A 23,771-nucleotide genomic window follows, 5' to 3' on the forward strand; every position below is an offset into this window, starting at 1 on the left:
CCCTAAAAAACAAGGAAGCAATGTGTGAAGCATCATCCGTTCGGGAGCATGGTATGAAATGTGCCATTTTAGAGAATCGATCAACCACTACGAAAATGGAATCATGACCATATTTGGTTCTAGGCAATCCTAACACAAAATCCATACTAATGTCGGACCAAGGAGCATGAGGAATAGGCAATGGTGTATAAAGACCGTAGGGGTTGGAAGTTGACTTAGCTTGTAAGCATGTTGTACACCGTCGGCAAAGGCGCTCCACATCGCGCTTCATTCTTGGCCAATAATAGTGAGTGGAGAGCATGGCATATGTCTTGTCTCTTCCAAAGTGTCCCATAAGACCACCACCATGCGATTCTTGTAAGAGCAAAAGGCGAAGCGAAGACATAGGAATACAAAGTTTGTTGCCCTTGAACAAGAATCCTTGGTGCAAATAGAAATCATCGATGCCCTTCTCACTAGAACACTTTGCAAAGATTGGGCCAAACAAAGCATCGGAAGCATATAAATCTTTGATTTCATCAAGACCCAAAACACTAATATCCAAGCGAGTGAGTAAGAGGGTGAGTTTGCGGGAAAGAGCATCCGCCACAACATTGTCCTTGCCCTTCTTGTATTTGATCACATATGGAAAGGACTCAATGAACTCAACCCACTTTGCATGTCTTTTGTTCAAATTGTGTTGACTTTTCAAATATTTCAAAGACTCATGGTCGGAGTGGATAATAAACTCTTTTGGCCAAAGATAGTGTTGCCAAACTTCAAAAACACGAACCAAAGCGTAAAGTTCCTTGTCATATATAGGATAGTTGAGGCGTGCGCCATCTAACTTCTCGCTATAGTATGCCACGGGTTTTCCATCTTGCATAAGCACTCCACCAATACCGAGTCCACTTGCATCGCACTCAATCTCAAAAGTTTTGGAAAAGTTTGGAAGAACAAGGAGTGGTGCCTCGGTAAGGCGTTTCTTCAACTCATCAAAAGCATTTTGTTGGGCCTTGCCCCAAACAAACGGAACATTCTTCTTGGTAAGCTCATTCAAAGGGCAAGCAATGGTGCTAAAATCTTTCACAAAGCGGCGGTAAAACCCGGCAAGTCCATGGAAACTTCGGACTTGAGCAACATTTGTAGGAGTGGGCCAATTGTGGATGGCCTCAACCTTAGAAGAATCAACTTCAATACCATTAGCGGAAACCACAAAGCCAAGGAAAACCAATTTGTTTTGAGCAAATGTGCATTTAGGGAGGTTAGCATAAAGCTTTTCATGTCGCAAGATGCACAAGACTTCTCTCACATGTTGCACATGGTCCTCGAGGTTTTTGCTATAAATAAGAATATCATCGAAGTAGACAACCACACTCTTGCCAATGAGAGGACGCAAGATGTGATTCATGAGGCGCATGAAAGTAGATGGAGCATTGGAAAGACCGAAAGGCATAACGAGCCATTCATAGAGACCGAGTTTGGTCTTGAATGCCGTTTTCCATTCATCACCAATAGCCATGCGGATTTGATGGTAACCACTACGCAAATCAATCTTAGAGAAAATCGTGGCACCGCTCAATTCATCAAGCATGTCATCTAAACGCGGAATGGGATGGCGGTATCGAACGGTAATGGCATTGATGGGGCGACAATCCATACACATTCGTTGCGTCTCATCCGGTTTAGGAACAAGAATCACGGGAACCGCACAAGGGCTTAAGCTTTCACGAACATACCCTTTTTCGAGGAGGTCTTGTATTTGTCTTTGGATCTCCTTTGTGTCTTCGGGGTTGGTGCGGTAGGCGGCGCGGTTTGGTAGAGGGGCGCCGGGTATGAGGTCGATGCGGTGCTCAATCCCTCGAAGTGGTGGTAGTCCATGAGGAAGCTCGTCGGGGAAGACATCTTGGAACTCCTTCAAAAGAGACAACAAAGACGAAGGAAGTGTTGTTAAGTTGTTAGTCTCCGAAGATGGCCCCTTGCAAATAGGCACGTAGTGCAATATGGTGGATGGGTTGTGGTGCAATTCTCTCATCTCACTCTTGGTAGCTATGAGGACACTCTTCATCTCACTCATATATGGCTTGTGGCGCTCACTTTCCTTTTGGTGGGTCACTCTCTCACCACTCATCTCACTAGTGATGGTAGCTTCCTTAGCCCTCGCTAAAGCCTTTGCATTGTCCGCAATCACTTGGCTAGGAGTCATTGGGCGTAGGATGTATGTCTTGTCGCCGACCTTGAAGCTATAGGCATTTGTGTAGCCATCATGGCTTGCTCTTTTGTCATATTGCCAAGGGCGACCAAGTAGCATGTGGCACACCATCATGGGCACTACATCACAATCAACGGTGTCTTCATATGCGCCAATCTTGAAGGATACGGAGACGGTGTGTTGTATCTTGACATTTCCATTGTCACTTAGCCATTGCACATGGTAAGGATGGGGGTGTTTCCGGAGTGTGAGGTTGAGCTTGGAGCATAGTTCGGTGCTTGCAAGATTGTGGCAACTCCCTCCATCGATGATAACCTTTATTGACTTGCCATTGATTCCGGCTCTTGTTTGGAAGATGTTGCACCTTTGATCTTCATTGGGAAGTGCATGGGTTGTCAACACTTTGGTCACCACAAGGGACGGGCTTGCATCATGCACACATAGGACTTGCTCTTGGTCTTCCAAGTCATCATCTTCATGATTGGTTGCGGCTTGTATCAAGGCTTCATATTCGCCTTCACTCAAGTACTCCACATCTCCATCATCTCGAGTTATCATAACTCTTGTGTTCTTGCATTCAAAGGATTTATGTCCTTGAGCTCCACACTTGAAGCATCTGATGTTACTAGATCCCGTGGAAGCTTTGGAGGACATAGTTGATTGATCCGGCTTGAAGCTTGTTGTCTTGAAGGCACTCTTCATTTGCTTAGGAGGATCCTTGGGAGCAATAGCACTTGTGTTCTTGATGCTTGAGGAGGTATTTGTTGCATTGCGCGCGGCGAAGAAGGACTTTGTTTTTGCACTTGCTATGTCTTCTCGCACTTGGCGCTCGGCTCTTGTAGCTTGATGAAGCAATTCAACCATGTTGGTGTAAAGCAAGAATTCCACTATCCTCTTGACGAGAATGTTCAATCCATTCAAGAATCTTGCCATTGTTTGCTCTTCTCGCTCGTCCACATGGGCACTCATCATGGTCATGTGCATCTCCTTGTAGTACTCCTCAACGGACTTGTAGCTTTGCTTGAGTTGGGTAAGCTTGTTGAAGAGGTCGCGTTTGTGATGGTTGGGCACAAAGCGTTTGTGCATGACTTCTTGCATCTCTTCCCATGTAGCAATGGGGTCTAGATCTTCCTTGTCACACTTCTTGTTCACTTCTTCCCACCAAACATTTACATACCCTTCAAACTCTAGTGATGCCATGGCCACTTTCTTTGCTTCGGAGAAGTTGTGTATGCGGAATATCTTGTCAACCTTGAGAACCCAAGATAAGTATGCATCGGGGTCTTCTTCTCCATGGAACTTTGGCATGGTGAACTTGAGCTTCCCAAAGATTTCCTCTTCATTGCGGTCATTGCGCCTAGGGGGTGGTCTTTCTTCACCAATATCTTGACGTTGTTGAGGTGGATGTTGTGGACCTTGAGCATCTCTATTGTTGTTGCTATGTTGTTGACGAGGAGGTGGTCTTCCATGACCTTCATCTTGATCATCATTGTTGTGGCGTCGTCGAGGCATCACACTTTCGTCACTTGATGCTTGGTGATGACTTGATTCTTCATTTCTTGCCCTTGGAGGAGGTCTTCTAGCATGAGGGCGATCATCATGATGGCGGCGATTATCTTGACCTTGAGGGCGTTGAGGATGAACAACATTGATGATTTGGCGCTCTTGGTGCGCTTGCCTTTGTTCCTCTTCAAGAAGGCGTTGTCTTCTAGCTTGAGCTTCTTGTGCTTGTCGTTGCCGCTCTTGTTCTTCAAGTGCTTGTTGATCATTGCGGAGACGCTCTTGTTCCCTTGCTCGAACTAGCTCTTGATCATGTCGAAGGCGTTCTTGCTCTTGTTGGAATTGAGCATTGAGGTCCTCTTGGTGAAGGCGCTCTTCTTCAAGGCGTTGACGCTCTTGGACAAGTCGAAGTCGAGCTTGCTCCGCTTCTTGAGCTTGTTGGTGAAGCACTTGAACATCCACATTATGGTGGCGTGGGTCTTCATTAGAATCATGGCGAGACGGTGTAGGAGCTCTTGACCTTGAGCTATGAGAGCGCGAAGACCTTGAGTGGTGTCTTCTTTCCTCTTGACGATTGAGTGTGTGGAGGATATGGTCCAACGCCGTCTTCATTTCCCTTGTCTCTTGACCTTGTATGGCAAGTGTGGCCTTCAACTCATTGCCTTGAGTTTCAATCTTCTCATTGAGGTCTTGCACTTGATTGTTGAGGTCATTCCTTTGCACTTGAGCTCTTTCTTCATAGCGGACATTGGTATCCTTGAGCATGGCTTCGAATTGATTTAGCTTGGCGTGGACGGCTTGAGTAGCTATCCAATGTTGGTGCCGCGTCATCGGTAGTTGGTTCCCTTCTCCACTAGACATGGTTACAACTAAAACAAGAACTATGTGGTGGGTGGTTAGGAAAGACTACCAAGAATGTCAAAACTTGCAAACCAAAATAGAAAAGGTGTTTCAAGACGGAGGGAAACCGATATGTATGCACACACACAAAACAAAAACTCTATATGGTGTTAGGTATGGATGTGGAAAGCCAAATGGAAGAACCAAACGAAAAGTCTATTGTTAAAAGTGGGTAAGATCCAAAAGTCACAAGTCAAAGACGGTGATCACAAAAGGCATACACAAGGAGGAACACACGCGTGGGACAAAATGGGGTTAGCGCGACTTGGAAAATGAGCAAGAACAAAATGGTCCTAACGAAGACTACTAGCTCGGTGTCACGCCAACACAAGAGAGACCGTGGCTTGGTTGCAAAATTGAGAAGCAACAAGATTTGCGCAAGACGCCTCTCTTCTCTTTTCTCTCTTTTGCTTAAAAGCTTTGGACTCTTTTGTGTATAGGTGTCACTCACACACTTTTCTTTTTCTCTTTTTGTATTTTTTCTTTTTCTTTTTCTCACTATGTAAGGATTCTACTATCTATGTAAGTATGTCACACTTCTTTTGCTTATCTTTTCACACGAGCTTGCTTCAAAGCTTTGCTCAACACACGCACACCCTCACGGTCGGGACGCTTGCGCAATGCTTCGCAACACTAGAAAGCCACTCTCGATAGGAAAGGTACGCAAAAGAGGCTAGGGCTACAAGTTAGGAGCAAGTTATACCACTTGATGATGGTGGCCGACGATCTTGAACTTGCTATGGTGGAGGTGTCAAATGAACCGCTTGGATCCTCGGGGTGCCGTCGTCGTTGTCGATGTTGCGGAAGCTTTGTGGTAGCTGAAATGGCACTCAAACCGAAGTCCAAACACAAGGGGGTTAGTACCAAAACGAAAAACGAAGGTTGCTGTCAAAATTTCGGCCAGGCGGAACTTCCGGTCCTGAGGGGCGGAACTTCCGGTCCGGGGGCGGAACTTCCGGTCCTTCCGGGCGGAACTTCCGGTCGCAATCAGATCTGCGGGCTGTTCGTCGATTTGGGCGGAAATCCGGGCCGAAATCCTTCGAATTTGAGGAAAATTTGGCACTAGAAGCTGTGGGAAGGTGGGGGAATTGCAGATCAACACCAAAGGCAAGTTTCTATTGGAGCAAAACCACAAATAACTCAACAAATCGAGAGATCGATCCAAGGCCAATTTGGGGCTATTTTTTGGGAAATTTTTTGGAAATTTTTTTGGGCGAAATTGGTGGAATTGGGGGATGTGGGGGTCAAATCCGTGGCAACCAAAGAGCTGCTGATACCATATGATGTGGACTAAGTCCAAGGATGTGCCCGATCTTCACGGATTTGGGTGGAACTCGTGGGGGTAGGTGGATGAACGCGATGAACACGAAGAACGCGAGGGGGAATCGTGGGGATACAACACACACACGCACACAAACTGGTTTTCCCTCGTAGGCCCGATACACCTACTCGATAGAGGTTGCGAGAAAAGACCTTCCGGTAGAAGTCCCGCAAAGAGATCGACAAATCAAAGCTCGCAAGATCTAGAAGGGTGAAAAGACCGGAAGGTTGATAGAAGTGCAAGCAAAAGACCAAATAGGTAGAAGTGCAAGCAAAAGATCAAACAAACGGTAGAAGTCACCAAAGAGATCTTGACAAGTCGATAAGGAGCCCGGGTGGGTACAAGATCATAGATCTAGGTAGGGTTCCCACAAGGGTGAGCTAAGCTCAGGTTTAATTTCACATCAAGTCTAATCTCAGATCTGAGCCAACAAGGCTATTTATAGTAGGTGGGGCGAAGGGGTAAGTTACAACTAAAAGTGCTGTTGTGCTGAAGTTCGATGGGGCGGAAGTTCCGGTCAACTTGGGCGGAAGTTCCGGCCAGGGGCGGAAGTTCCGGTCTGGACAGGCGGAAGTTCCGGTCGGGGCGGAAGTTCCGGCCAAGTTCCGGCCTTGTTCCGAAATTGCGCCATTGTCCCGCAGTAACATCCAGGGGCGTTTTCGCCGACTTTCGGAACTTGGGCGGAACTTGGGCGGAAGTTCCGGTCGGCGGAAGTTCTGATCCCTCGGGGCGGAAGTTCCGGCCTGATCCATTTCGCTGGGCGCTGGGAGGCATTTGGAGGGCATCTGGAGGGCATCTGGCCGGAAGTTCCGGTCCTGGGGGGCGGAAGTTCCGGCCTGGAAGTTGTAGTTCCATCTTCATCATTTCCAGCTCTCTCTTCATTGGCTTGGTCTCCATGGCTCGCTTCTTGGTCGATGTACCTGATTGAACATAGGGTATTGGCATGAAGTAGCAATCCATCCAAAGGGGTGTCAAAGGCGAACGTGGAGAGGAGCGAATTCACCTCTTGGTGTAGGGCTTGAGCTCGAGCTCGTGTCATTGGACCACGAGGAGGGCTTGTCGGTCTTGATGTAGTATCGACCTTGGGTAGGGCTACATCATAATGGCTCCCACATATTCAACGATGACTTTAGTGATCGAATGAACCATTCACATACGATACCAATTCCCTTTGTCACGCGATATTTTACTTGTCCGAGGTTTGATCATCGGTATCACTCTATACCTTGTTCAACCTCGTCTCCTGACAAGTACTCTTTACTCGTACCGTGGTATGTGGTCTCTTATGAACTTATTCATATGCTTGCAAGACATTAGACGACATTCCACCGAGAGGGCCCAGAGTATATCTATCCATCATCGGGATGGACAAATCCCACTGTTGATCCATATGCCTCAACTCATACTTTCCGGATACTTAATCCCACCTTTATAACCACCCATTTACGCAGTGGCGTTTGGTGTAATCAAAGTACCTTTCCAGTATAAGTGATTTACATGATCTCATGGTCATAAGGACTAGGTAACTATGTATCAAAAGCTTATAGCAAATAACTTAATGACGTGATCTTATGCTACGCTTAATTGGGTGTGTCCATTACATCATTCATATAATGACATAACCTTGTTATTAATAACATCCAATGTTCATGATTATGAAACTAATCATCCATTAATCAACAAGCTAGTTAAGAGGCATACTAGGGACTCTTTGTTGTTTACATATCACACATGTACTAATGTTTCAGTTAATACAATTATAGCATGACATATAAACATTTATCATAAACATAAAGATATATAATAACCACTTTTATTATTGCCTCTTGGGCATATCTCCTTCAGCGCCGCCCCTAAACCTACCTCTCCGACTATAAGAAGCCTTCGTCGATAATAACTCCAGTACCGAGAGCCACGATACGGAAAACCTTCCAGAGACGCCGCCGCCGCCAATCCCATCTCAGGGGATTCAGGAGATCGCCTCCGGCACCCTGCCGGAGAGGGGAATCATCTCCCGGAGGACTCTTCACCGCCATGGTCACCTCCGGAGTGATGTGTGAGTAGTTCACCCCTGGACTATGGGTCCATAGCAGTAGCTAGATGGTCGTCTTCTCCTAATTGTGCTTCATTGTTGGATCTTGTGAGCTGCCTAACATGATCAAGATCATCTATCTATAATGCTACATGTTGTGTTTGTTGGGATCCGATGAATAGAGAATACTATGCTATGTTGATTATCAATCTATTACCTATGTGTTGTTTATGATCTTGCATGCTCTCCGTTATTAGTAGAGGCTCTGGCCAAGTTTTTGCTAGTAACTCCAAGAGGGAGTATTTATGCTCGATAGTGGGTTCATGCCTCCATTAAATCTGGGACAGTGACAGAAAGTTCTAAGGTTGTGGATGTGCTGTTGCCACTAGGGATAAAACATCGATGCTATGTCTAAGGATGTAGTTGTTGATTACATTACGCACCATACTTAATGCAATTGTCTGTTGTTTGCAACTTAATACTGGAAGGGGTTCGGATGATAACCTGAAGGTGGACTTTTTAGGCATAGATGCATGCTGGATAGCGGTCTATGTACTTTGTCGTAATGCCCAATTAAATCTCACTATACTCATCATATCATGTATGTGCATGGTCATGCCCTCTTTATTTGTCAATTGCCCAACTGTAATTTGTTCACCCAACATGCTTATTCTTATGGGAGAGACACCTCTAGTGAACTGTGGACCCCGGTCCATTCTTTTAATCGAATACAATCTACTGCAATACTTGTTCTACTGTTTTCTGCAAACATCATCATCCACACTATACATCTGATCCTTTGTTACAGCAAGCCGGTGAGATTGACAACCTCACTGTCACGTTGGGGCAAAGTAATTTGGTTGTGTTGTGCAGGTTCCACGTTGGCGCCGGAATCCCTGGTGTTGCGCCGCACTACACTTCGCCGCCATCAACCTTCAACGTGCTTCTTGGCTCCTACTGGTTCGATAAACCTTGGTTTCTTACTGAGGGAAAACTTGCCGCTGTACGCATCACACCTTCCTCTTTGGGTTCCCAACGGACGCGTGTTGTACGCGTATCAAGCTCTTTTTCTGGCGCCGTTGCCGGGGAGATCAAGACACGCTGCAAGGGGAGTCTCCACTTCCAATCTCTTTACTTTGTTTTTGTCTTGCTTTATTTTATTTAGTACTTTGTTTGCTGCACTAAATCAAAATACAAAAAAATTAGTTGCTAGCTTTACTTTACTTGCTATCTTGTTTGCTATATCAAAAACACAAAAAAATTAGTTACTTGCATTTACTTTATCTATTTGCTTTATTTACTGTTGCTAAAATGGGTACTCCTGAAAATACTAAGTTGTGTGACTTCACAACCACAAATAATAATGATTTCTTATGCACACCTATTGCTCCACCTGCTACTACAGCGGAATTCTTTGAAATTAAACATGCTTTACTGAATCTTGTTATGAGATAGCAATTTTCTGGTGTTAGTTCTGATGATGCTGCTGCCCATCTCAATAATTTTGTTGAATTATGTGAAATGCAAAAGTATAAGGATGTATATGGTGACATTATAAAATTAAAATTGTTCCCTTTCTCATTAAGAGGAAGAGCTAAAGATTGGTTGCTATCTCTGCCTAAGAATAGTATTGATTCATGGACTAAATGCAAGGATGCTTTTATTGGTAGATATTATCCTCCTGCTAAAATTATATCTTTGAGAAGTAGCATAATGAATTTTAAACAATTGGATAATGAGCATGTCGCACAAGCTTGGGAAAGAATGAAATCTTTGGTTAAAAATTGCCCAACCCATGGACTGACTACTTGGATGATAATCCAAACCTTTTATGCAGGACTGAATTTTTCTTCGCGGAACTTATTGGATTCAGCTGCCGGAGGTACCTTTATGTCCATCACTCTAGGCGACGCAACAAAGCTTCTTCATAATATGATGATTAATTACTCTGAATGGCACACGGAAAGAGCTCCACAAGGTAAGAAGGTAAATTTTGTCGAAGAAACCTCTTCCTTGAATGATAAGATTGATGCTATTATGTCTATGCTTGTGAATGGTAGGACTAATTTTGATCCTAATAATGTTCCGTTAGCTTCATTGGTTGCTCAAGAAGAACATGTTGATGTAAACTTCATTAAAAATAATAATTTCAACAACAATGCTTACCGGAACAATTCTAGTAACAACTATAGGCCATATCCTTATAATAATGGCAACGACTATGGTAATTCTTATGGGAATTATTACAACAATAATAGGAACACACCCCCTGGACTTGAAGCCATGCTTAAAGAATTTATTAGTACACAAACTGCTTTTAACAAATCTGTTGAAGAAAAGCTTGGGAAAATTGATATACTTGCTTCTAAAGTCGATAGTCTTGCTGCTGATGTTGATCTTTTGAAATCGAAAGTTATGCCTAATAAAAATAATAATAATAAAATTGTTACTACAGCAAATGCCATTCAAGTTAGAATTAATGAGAATATAAGATTGATGGCCGAATTGCGTGCTAGGTGGGAAAAAGAAGAAAATGCTAAAGAAGATAATATAGCTAAAGTTTGGACTATTACCACCACTAGTAATGCTAATGCTCCACATGTTGCTGCACCTCCTACTATTAATGGTAAAATAATTGGTGTTGGCAATGTTTCCACTTCTAATGCAAAGCGTGAGAAACCGCTCAAATCGCTAAAATCGCTGAAAATCGCTCGTGATAAAACTACTGAATTTTTTCCAACATTGGGGACAATGATCCCATTGATTTAGATTATAATGGTTTAGATTTTGATGATTGCCACATCTCTGAAGTTATAAAGTTCTTACAAAAACTTGCTAAGAGTCCTAATGCTAGTGCTATAAATTTGGCTTTCACGAAACATATTACAAATGCTCTCATAAAAGCTAGAGAAGAGAAACTAGAACGCAAAGCTTCTATTCCTAGGAAGCTAGAGGATGGTTGGGAGCCCATTATTAAGATGAAGGTCAATGACTTTGATTGTAATGCTTTATGTGATCTTGGTGCAAGTATTTCCGTTATGCCTAAGAAAATCTATGATATGCTTGACTTGCCACCATTGAAAAATTGTTATTTGGATGTTAATCTTGCTGATAACTCTACAAAGAAACCTTTGGGGAGAGTTGATAATGTTCGCATTACCGTTAACAATAACCTTGTCCCCGTTGATTTTGTTGTCTTGGATATTGAATGCAATGTATCTTGTCCCATTATATTGGGAAGACCTTTTCTTCGAACTGTTGGTGCTATCATTGATATGAAGGAAGGTAATATTAAATATCAATTTCCTCTCAAGAAAGGTATGGAACACTTCCCTAGAAAGAGAATGAAGTTACCTTTTGATTCTATCATTAGAACAAATTATGATGTTGATGCTTCGTCTCTTGATAATACTTGATATACACTTTCTGCGCCTAGCTGAAAGGCGTTAAAGAAAAGCGCTTATGGGAGACAACCCATGATTTTACTACTGCACTTTTATTTTATATTTGAGTCTTGGAAGTTGTTACTACTGTAGAAACCTCTCCTTATCTTAGTTTTGTTGCATTGTTGTGCCAAGTAAAGTCGTTGATAGTAAGGTTCATACTAGATTTGGATTACTGCGCAGAAACAGATTTCTTTGCTGTCACAAATTTGGGCCTAATTCTCTGTAGGTAACTCAGAAAATTATGCCAATTTACGTGAGTGATCCTCAGATATGTACGCAACTGTCATTCAATTTGAGAATTTTCATTTGAGGAAGTCTGGTGCCTCTTAGAAATTCATCTTTACGAACTGTTCTGTTTTGACAGATTCTGCCTTTTATTTCGCATTGCCTGTTTTGCTATGCTTGATGGATTTTTCTATTCCATTAACTTTCAGTAGCTTTGTGCAATGTCCAGAAGTGTTAAGAATGATTATGTCACCTCTGAACATGTGAATTTTGATTATGCACTAACCCTCTAATGAGTTGTTTTGAGTTTGGTGTGGAGGAAGTTTTCAAGGATCAAGAGAGGGAGATGATACAATATGATCAAGGAGAGTGAAAGCTCTAAGCTTGGGGATGCCCCAGTGGTTCACCCCTGCATATTTCAAGAAGACTCAAGCGTCTAAGCTTGGGGATGCCCAAGGCATCCCCTTCTTCATCGACAACATTATCAGGTTCCTCTAGTGAAACTATATTTTTATTCCATCACATCTTATGCACTTTGCTTGGAGCGTCAGTTTGTTTTTGTTTTTGTTTTGTTTGAATAAAGTGGATCCTATCATTCATTGTGTGGGAGAGAGACACGCTCCGCTTTTGCATATGGACAAATATGTCCTTAGGCTTTACTCATAGTGTTCATGGCGAAGGTTGAATCTGCTTCGTTAATTTGTTATATGGTTGGAAACGGGAAATGCTACATGTAGTAATTGGTAAAATGTCTTGAATAATTTGATACTTGGCAATTGTTGTGCGCATGTTTAAGCTCTTGCATCAAATACTTTGCACCTATTAATGAAGAAATACATAGAGCTTGCTAAAATTTGGTTTGCATAATTGGTCTCTCTAAGGTCTAGATAATTTCTAGTAAGGGCCGAACAACAAAGAAGACGGTGTAGAGTCTTATAATGTTTACAATATGTCTTTTATGTGAGTTTTGCTGCACCGTTTCATACTTGTGTTTGTTTCAAATAACCTTGCTAGCCTAAACCTTGTATCGAGAGGGAATACTTCTCATGCATCCAAAATCCTTGAGCCAAACACTATGCCATTTGTGTCCACCATACCTACCTACTACATGGTATTTCTCCGCCATTCCAAAGTAAATTGCTTGAGTGCTACCTTTAAATTTCTATCCTCTACCTTTGCAATATATAGCTCATGGGACAAATAGCCTAAAAACTATTGTGGTATTGAATATGTACTTATGCACTTTATCTCTTATTAAGTTGCTTGTTGTGCGATAACCATGTTCCTGGGGACGCCATCAACTACTCTTTGTTGAATATCATGTGAGTTGCTATGCATGTCCGTCTTGTCTGAAGTAAGGGCGATTTACCATGAGTTGAATGGTTTGAGCATGCATACTGTTAGAGAAGAACATTGGGCCGCTAACTAAAGCCATGATCCATGGTGGAAGTTTCAGTTTTGGACAAATATCCTCAATCTCATATGAGAAAATTAATAATTGTTGAATGCTTAAGCATTAAAGAGGGGTCCATTATCTGTTGTCTATGTTGTCCCGGTATGGATGTCTAAGTTGAGAATAATCAAAAGCGAGAAATCCAATGCGAGCTTTCTCCTTAGACCTTTGTACAGGCGGCATAGAGGTACCCCTTTGTGACACTTGGTTAAAACATATGTATTGCGATGATAATCCAGGTAATCCGAGCTAATTAGGACAAGGTGTGATGAGGACATCCCATCTCTTGATACAACCGTTGTACCTACAGCCACACAAATACAAGGACCAATCACTCGAGCTCGTGCCAAACAACTTAACTATCAGGTACTTTCGTTTCTTGGAACTATTCCTCACATACATGAGAATATGATGTTGCCTAAGTCAGATATGTTTGTTACTCTTAGGAATGATGGACCAAGCATGGATGAGGAGGACAAGCATTGGAGCATGATCACGCATGGAGGAGATGGCAGCAAGCGTTTAAGGGTTGAAAATGACGCCGCAAGTGGAGATTTCAGATATTTGAAGCCACCATAAGAAGAGATGAAGACATGGACGAAATATAGAGTTTTCCACTTCATAATTTCGTCCATAGCATGTTATGGTGCTGCGTCACCTTTAGTTTTGGGCCAGGCCCATGTCATTTTCGTAGGAATTAAGTCAGCCATTTTTTAGAGTCCGTATTGAAGGGGGAAAGGCCTTCTAGAGTTTGGTTCGACCACCATACGTATGGTTGGCCGAAACCCCACCTTTTCCTCCTTTAAATACCCCCATAGCCGTCACGTTAGACTCGGATTTTGATTAGATTAAAAGTTAGCCATCACTGCAACTTTCGTGTACTTCTTTTGAGGCCAACGCCCAGAACAAGACCGACTATTCGGAATCCCACCTTTTTCAATAAAGCTTTCATCTTTCATCCGCAATATTCTGATTGCATCATTAGTTCTTACTTGTTCTCGATTTCAGGTAGGAATTAAGACCCTCGCTGGTCAGGCTGATCGTGCATCCGCAAGATCAGTAACTCCCGGAGATTGTCCTAGCGATTGCATTGGCGCACGAGCTTTGCACGTGTAGTCGGATCGTCAAGCACGAACTCCACCAACAAATCGATCTATCCACGTCTCATCGAAAGATCGGCCACCTTTGCCCTATCAAGGTGCGGGCACTATTAGTATACTATGCATGAGGCTTGCAACTTGTAGGATATAATTTACATGATACATATGCTTTATTACTACCGTTGACAAAATTGTTTCTTGTTTTCAAAACCAAAGCTCTAGCACAAACATAGCAATCGATGCTTCCCTCTGCGAAGGGCCTTTCTTTTACTTTTATGTTGAGTCAGTCCACCTATTTCTCTCCATCTCAAGAAGCAAACACTTGTGTGAACTGTGCATTGATTCCTACATACTCGCATATTGCACTTGTTATATTACTTTACATTAACAATATCCATGAGATATACATGTTACAAGTTGAAAGCAACCGCTGAAACTTAATCTTCCTTTGTGTTGCTTCAATGCCTTTACTTTGAATTTATTGCTTTATGAGTTAACTCTTATGCAAGACTTATTGATGCTTGTCTTGAAAGTACTATTCATGAAAAGTCTTTGCTATATGATTCAGTTGTTTACTCATGTCATTTACCATTGCTTTGATCGCTGCATTCATTACATGTGCTTACAATAGTATGATCAAGTTTATGATGGCATGCCACTCCAGAAATTATCTTTGTTATCGTTTACCTACTCGGGACGAGCAGGAACTAAGCTTGGGGATGCTGATACGTCTCCAACGTATCGATAATTTCTTATGTTCCATGCCACTTTATTGATGATACCTACATGTTTTATACATACTTTATGTCATATTTATGCATTTTCCGGCACTAACCTATTAACGAGATGCCGAAGAGCCAGTTGTTGTTTTCTGCTGTTTTTGGTTTCAGAAATCCTAGTAAGGAAATATTCTCGGAATTGGACGAAATCAACGCCCATGATCTTATTTTTCCACGAAGCTTCCAGAACACTGGGGGAGAAACGAAGTGGGGCGACGAGGCGGCCAGACGCCAGGGCGGCGTGGCCCAAGCCCTGGCCGCGCGGCCCTGCTGTGTGGGCCCCCCGCGTCGCCCCTAAACCTACCTCTCCGACTATAAGAAGCCTTCATCGATAATAACTCCAGTACCGAGAGCCACGATACGGAAAACCTTCCAGAGACGCCGCCGCCACCAATCCCATCTCGGGTGATTCAGGAGATCGCCTCCGGCACCCTGCCGGAGAGGGGAATCATCTCTCGGAGGACTCTTCACCGCCATGGTCGCCTCCGGAGTGATGTGTGAGTAGTTCACCCCTGGACTATGGGTCCATAGCAGTAGCTAGATGGTCGTCTTCTCGTAATTGTGCTTCATTGTTGGATCTTGTGAGCTGCCTAACATGATCAAGATCATCTATCTGTAATGCTACATGTTGTGTTTGTTGGGATCCGATGAATAGAGAATACTATGCTATGTTGATTATCAATCTATTACCTATGTGTTGTTTATGATCTTGCATGCTCTCCGTTATTAGTAGAGGCTCTGGCCAAGTTTTTGCTAGTAACTCCAAGAGGGAGTATTTATGCTCGATAGTGGGTTCATGCCTCCATTAAATCTGGGACAGTGACAGAAAGTTCTAAGGTTGTGGATGTGCTGTTGCCACTAGGGATAAAACATCGATGCTATGTCTAAGGATGTATTTGTTGATTACATTACGCACCATACTTAATGCAATTGTCTGTTGTTTGCAACTTAATACTGGAAGGGGTTCGGATGATAACCTGAAGGTGGACTTTTTAGGCATAGATGCATGCTGGATAGCGGTCTATGTACTTTGTCGTAATGCCCAATTAAATCTCACTATACTCATCATATCATGTATGTGCATGGTCATGCCCTCTTTATTTGTCAATTGCCCAACTGTAATTTGTTCACCCAACATGCTTATTCTTATGGGAGAGACGCCTCTAGTGAACTGTGGACCCCGGTCCATTCTTTTAATCGAATACAATCTACTGCAATACTTGTTCTACTGTTTTCTGCAAACATCATCATCCACACTATACATCTAATCCTTTGTTACAGCAAGCCGGTGAGATTGACAACCTCACTGTCACGTTGGGGCAAAGTAATTTGGTTGTGTTGTGCAGGTTCCACGTTGGCGCCGGAATCCCTGGTGTTGCGCCGCACTACACTTCGCCGCCATCAACCTTCAACGTGCTTCTTGGCTCCTACTGGTTCGATAAACCTTGGTTTCTTACTGAGGGAAAACTTGCCGCTGTACGCATCACACCTTCCTCTTGGGGTTCCTAACGGACGCGTGCTGTACGCGTATCAGCTACCTTTAAACAATTCAAAAGTTATTATCTCTTATTTGTGTCAATGTTTTATAGCTCATGAGGAAGTATGTGGTGTTTTATCTTTCAATCTTGTTGGGCAGATTTTCACCAATGGACTAGTGGCTTCATCCGCTTATCCTATAACTTTGCGAAAAGAGCTGGCAACGGGGTTCCCAGCCCCAATTAATTAACTTTCATTAATAATTCTCTTCACGTGTTTTGCCCTGATTCATCAGTAAGCAACTTAATTTTGCAATAGACACTCCTCCATGGTATGTGACATGTTGGGAGGCACCCGAGGATTCGGTTAGCCATGGCTTGATAAAGCAAAGGTTGGGAGGAGTGTCACCCTTAAATAAACTAAAGTACATGTGTAAACAAAAGAGAAGGCGGATGATCTACCTTGCTGGTAGAGATAACGTCCTTCATGGGAGCCGCTCTTTGGAAGTCTGTTTGGCAAGGGGGTGTGACGCCCCGGAACCGGTACCATGAGGATTCCAGCGATCCCGCCGAAATCCGCACGATATCGATCCAGAGACGCCCTCTGACACGACGTGGGCGACGAATCACACACGTGATGCCAGAGGAATTAACACGAGCGGTAACATTACAACCGGATTACAATAGAGCCCACAAGATACATATATATTACAACAACGACTCCAACGAGTCAAGATACAAATATTCAATACAAAGATCCAACTCATACAGAAGAGCGAATACGTCCGAGTACGGACAAGATACAAATTGGACTAAGAGTCCTGAAGATAACCAGTGGCGTCCATAACCCTGCCCAGGCCAAGCCGGAAGGGTAACCTTGCTAACGTCGTCTTCATCGAACATATCGTCATACCTGCCCGGTTATATCCCGTAGAAGCAGCAATAAGTACGGGTTCGTACTTAACAAGACTTCAAGACGTATAAGCATTCGTCAACCCGTCATCCTTTGTACTTGAGGCACGCAGGGGACTTAGAGGACGCAAGAGGAACGTCATAGGCAATATGGTGGGGTTAAGCGGCAGCGCGCAAGCACTAAAAACCTATAGAGACATTCTACAACAGTCGTCTAATCAGAGAAGGTGAGAGAGCGTAACTAACAGTTCTATACTCTGCAAACATAACACAGTGATGTCTACGGGAGCTTCTATTCTTGTAGACAGTGTTGGGCCTCCAAGAGCAGAGGTTTGTAGAACAGCAGCAAGTTTTCCCTTAAGTGGATCACCCAAGGTTTATCGAACTCAGGGAGGAAGAGGTCAAAGATATCCCTCTCATGCAACCCTGCAACCACAAAGCAAGAAGTCTCTTGTGTCCCCAACACACCTAATAGGTGCACTAGTTCGGCGAAGAGATAGTGAAATACAGGTGGTATAAATAAGTAGTAGCAACGGCACCAGAAAAGTGCTTTGCCCAGGACAGTAAACAAGCAGTAGTAACGCAGCAGTAGTAACGCAGTAAAACAGTAAACAAGCGATAGCAGTATTTAGGAACAAGGCCTAGGGATCATACTTTCACTAGTGGACACTCTCAACTTTGATCACATAACAGAATAGATAAATGCATACTCTACACTCTTTTGTTGGATGATGAACACCATTGCGTAGGATTACACGAACCCTCAATGCCGGAGTTAACAAGCTCCACAATTCAATGTTCATATTTAAATAACCTTAGAGTGCATGAAAGATCAACACGACTAAACCAAGTACTAACATAGCATGCACACTGTCACCTTCACACTATGTAGGAGGAATAGATCACATCAATACTATCATAGCAATAGTTAACTTCATAATCTACAAGAGATCGTAATCATAGCCTACGCCAAGTACTAACACGGATGCACACACTATCACCATTACACCGTGCAGGAGGAATAAAACTACTTTAATTACATCACTAGAGTAGCACATAGATAAATTGTGATACAAAACACATTGCAATCATAAAGAGATATAAATAAGCACTTCACTATGCCATTCATAACAGTGAATAAGTATTCTGTGAAATATAGCCTAAGAGACCCACACGGTGCACACACTGTCACCTTTACACACGTGGGACAAGGAGTCTCCGGAGATCACATAAGTAAAATTCACTTGACTAGCATAACGACATCTAGATTACAAGCATCATCATATGAATCTCAATCATGTAAGGCAGCTCATGAGATTATTGTATTGAAGTACATAGGAGAGAGATGAACCACATAGCTACCGGTACAGCCCCGAGCCTCGATGGAGAACTACTCCCTCCTCATGGGAGACAGCAGCGTTGATGAAGATGGCGGTGGTGTCGATGGAGAAGCCTTCCGGGGGCACTTCCCCGTCCCGGCGGCGTGCCGGAACAGAGACTCCTGTCCCCCAGATCTTGGCTTCGCGATGGCGGCGACTCTGGAAGGTTTCTCGTACCGTGGCTTTTTCGTATCGAGGTTTTAGGTCCAGGGGCTTTATATAGGCGAAGAGGCGGCGTCAGGAGGTCGAAGGGGCACCGACACTATAGGGGGGAGCGGGCCCCCCCTTGGCCGCGCCGGCCTAGGGTTTGGTGGGCCTGTGCCCCCTCTCTGGCGGTTCTCGTGTGTTCTGGATGCTTCCGGGCAAAATAGGAACCTGGGCGTTGATTTTGTCCAATTCCGAGAATATTTCGTTACTAGGATTTCTGAAACCAAAAACAGCAGAAAACAGGAACTGGCACTTCGGCATCTTGTTAATAGGTTAGTTCCGGAAAACGCACGAATATGACATAAAGTGTGCATAAAACATGTAGATATCATCAATAATGTGGCATGGAACATAAGAAATTATCGATACGTCGGAGACGTATCAGCATCCCCAAGCCTAGTTCCTGCTCGTCCCGAGCAGGTAAACGATAAAAAAGATAATTTCTGGAGTGACATGCCATCATAACCTTGATCATACTATTTGTAAAGCATATGTAGTGAATGCAACGATCAAAACAATGTGTATGACATGAGTAAACAAGTGAATCATATAGCAAAGACTTTTCATGAATAGCACTTCAAGACAAGCATCAATAAGTCTTGCATAAGAGTTAACTCATAAAGCAATAATTCATAGTAAAAGCATTGAAGCAACACAAAGGAAGATTAAGTTTCAGCGGTTGCTTTCAACTTGTAACATGTATATCTCATGGATATTGTCAACATAGAGAAATATAATAAGTGCAATATGCAAATATGTAGGAATCAATGCACAGTTCACACAAGTGTTTGCTTCTTGAGGTGGAGAGAAATAGGTGAACTGACTCAACAATAAAAGTAAAAGAAAGGTCCTTCAAAGAGGAAAAGCATCGATTGCTATATTTGTGCTAGAGCTTTGATTTTGAAAACAAGAAACAATTTTGTCAACAGTAGTAATAAAGCATATGTATCATGTAAATTATATCTTACAAGTTGCAAGCCTCATGCATAGTATACTAATAGTGCCCGCACCTTGTCCTAATTAGCTTGGACTACCGGGATCATCGCAATGCACATGTTTTAACCAAGTGTCACAAAGAGGTACCTCTATGCCGCCTGTACAAAGGTCTAAGGAGAAAGCTCGCATTGGATTTCTCGCTATTGATTATTCTCAACTTAGACATCCATACCGGGACAACATAGACAACAGATAATGGACTCCTCTTTTATGCATAAGCATGTAGCAACAATTAATTTTCTCATATGAGATTGAGGATATATGTCCAAAACTGAAACTTCCACCATGGATCATGGCTTTAGTTAGCGGCCCAATGTTCTTCTCTAACAATATGCACGCTCTAACCATAAGGTGGTAGATCGCCCTTACTTCAGACAAGACGAATATGCATAGCAACTCACATGATATTCAACAAAGAGTAGTTGATGGCGTCCACAGGAACATGGTTATCGCACAACAAGCAACTTAATAAGAGATAAAGTGCATAAGTACATATTCAATACCACAATAGTTTTTAAGCTATTTGTCCCATGAGCTATATATTGTAAAGGTGAAGAATGGAAATTTAAAGGTAGCACTCAAGCAATTTACTTTGGAATGGCGGAGAAATACCATGTAGTAGGTAGGTATGGTGGACACAAATGGCATAGTGGTTGGCTCAAGGATTTGGATGCATGAGAAGTATTCCCTCTCGATACAAGGTTTAGGCTAGCAAGGCTATTTGAAACAAACACAAGTATGAAGCGGTACAGCAAAACTCACATAAAAGACATATTGTAAACATTATAAGACTCTACACCGTCTTCCTTGTTGTTCAAACTCTTACTAGGAATTATCTAGACCTTAGAGAGACCAATTATGCAAACCAAATTTTAGCAAGCTCTATGTATTTCTTCATTAATAGGTGCAAAGTATATGATGCAAGAGCTTAATCATGAGCACAACAATTGCCAATTATCAAATTATTCAAGACATTCTACCAATTACCACATGTAGCATTTTCTGTTTCCAACCATATAACAATTAACGAAGCAGTTTCAACCTTCGCCATGAAAATTAAAAGCTAAGAACATATATGTTCATACGAACCAGCGGAGCGTGTCTCTCTCCCACACAAGAATTTATTCAAACAAAAACAAAAGCACACAGACGCTCCAAGCAAAGTACATAAGATGTGGCCGAATAAAAATATAGTTTCAAGAGAAGGAACCTGATAATTTGTCGATGAAGAAGGGGATGCCTTTGGCATCCCCAAGCTTAGATGCTTGAGTCTTCTTGAAATATGCAGGGATGAACCACCGGGGCATCCCCAAGCTTAGACTTTTCACTCTTCTTGATCGTAGTATACCATCCTCCTCTCTTGACCCTTGAAAACTTCCTCCACACCAAACTCAAAACAAACTCATTAGAGGGTTAGTGCATAATCAAAAATTCACATCTTCAGAGGTGACACAATCATTCTTAACACTTCTGGACATTTCTCAAAGCTACTGGAAGTTAATGGAACAAAGAAATCCATCCCACATAGCAAAAGAGGCAATGCGAAATAAAAGGCAGAATCTGTCAAAACAGAACAGTCCGTAAAGACAAATTTTAAAAGGGCACCAGACTTGCTCAAATGAAAATGCTCAAATTGAATGAAAGTTGCGTACATATCTGAGGATCACTCACGTAAATTGGCATAATTTTCTGAGTTACCTACAGAGAATTTTGCCCAGATTCGTGACAGCAAAGAATTCTGTTTCTGCGCAGTAATCCAAATCTAGTATGAACTTTACTATCAACGACTTTACTTGGCACAACAATGCAACAAAATTAAGATAAGGAGAGGTTGCTACAGTAGTAAAAAACTTCCAAGACACAAATATAAAACAAAGTACTGTAGCAAAATAACACATGGGTTATCTCCCAAGAAGTTCTTTCTTTATAGCCATTAAGATGGACTCAGCAGTTTTAATGATGCACTCGCAAGAAATAGTATTTGAAGCAAAAGAGAGCATCAAGAGGCAAATTCAAAACAACTTTAAGTCTAACATGCTTCCTATGAAAAGGAATCTTGTAAATAAACAAGTTCATGAAGCATAATGCAACAAGCATAGAAAGATAAAACAAGTGTAGCTTCAAAAATTTCAGCACATAGAGAGGTGTTTTAGTAACATGAAAATTTCTACAACCATATTTTCCTCTCTCATAATAACTTTCAGTAGCATCATGAGCAAACTCAACAATATAACTATCACATAAAGCATTCTTATCATGAGTCTCATGCATAAAATTATTACTCTCCACATAAGCATAATCAATTTTATTAGTTGTAGTGGGAGCAAATTCAACAAAGTAGCTATCATTATTATTCTCATCAAATGTAGGAGGCATAGTATAATCATAATAAAATTCACTCTCCATAGTAGGTGGCACCAAAAGGCTACTATCATTATAATCATCATATATGGGAGGCAAAGTATCACCAAAGTAAATTTTCTCCTCAATGCTTGGGGGACTAAAAAGATCATGCTCATCAAAACCAGCTTCCCCAAGCTTAGAATTTTCCATAGCATTAGCAACAATAGTGTTCAAAGCATTCATATTAATAACATTCCCATTAGCATGCATATAAAGTTCCATGGGTTTTTTAATTCTCTCTTCAAACACATCATGTCCTAATTCAAGATAAAGTTCATAAAGATCTCTCATATTTTTGTTGTTTTCCATTATGCCTAACTAGTGTAAACAAGAAACAAAAAGATGCAATTGCAGGATCTAAAGGAAATAGCTTCGAGCACACACACAACGGCGCCAGAAAATAGCTTAGTAGCCGAGATCCGGAGTGTGAGTACCTTTTACCTTTCCTCCCCGGCAACGGCGCCAGAAAATAGCTTGATGTCTACGGGAGCTTCTATTCTTGTAGACAGTGTTGGGCCTCCAAGAGCAGAGGTTTGTAGAACAGCAGCAAGTTTTCCCTTAAGTGGATCACCCAAGGTTTATCGAACTCAGGGAGGAAGAGGTCAAAGATATCCCTCTCATGCAACCCTGCAACCACAAAGCAAGAAGTCTCTTGTGTCCCCAACACACCTAATAGGTGCACTAGTTCGGCGAAGAGATAGTGAAATACAGGTGGTATAAATAAGTAGTAGCAACGGCACCAGAAAAGTGCTTTGCCCAGGACAGTAAACAAGCAGTAGTAACGCAGCAGTAGTAACGCAAGAAACAAGAAACAAGCGATAGCAGTATTTAGGAACAAGGCCTAGGGATCATACTTTCACTAGTGGACACTCTCAACTTTGATCACATAACAGAATAGATAAATGCATACTCTACACTCTTTTGTTGGATGATGAACACCATTGCGTAGGATTACATGAACCCTCAATGCCAGAGTTAACAAGCTCCACAATTCAATGTTCATATTTAAATAACCTTAGAGTGCATGAAAGATCAACACGACTAAACCAAGTACTAACATAGCATGCACACTGTCACCTTCACACTATGTAGGAGGAATAGATCACATCAATACTATCATAGCAATAGTTAACTTCATAATCTACAAGAGATCATAATCATAGCCTACGCCAAGTACTAACACAGATGCACACACTGTCACCATTACACCGTGCAGGAGGAATAAAACTACTTTAATAACATCACTAGAGTAGCACATAGATAAATTGTGATACAAAACACATTGCAATCATAAAGAGATATAAATAAGCACTTCACTATGCCATTCATAACAGTGAATAAGTATTCTGTGAAATATAGCCTAAGAGACCCACACGGTGCACACACTGTCACCTTTACACACGTGGGACAAGGAGTCTCCGGAGATCACATAAGTAAAATTCACTTGACTAG

This window comes from Lolium perenne, chromosome 3 (assembly GCF_019359855.2).
Source record: "Lolium perenne isolate Kyuss_39 chromosome 3, Kyuss_2.0, whole genome shotgun sequence".
In the NCBI taxonomy this organism is placed as follows: Eukaryota; Viridiplantae; Streptophyta; class Magnoliopsida; order Poales; family Poaceae; genus Lolium; species Lolium perenne.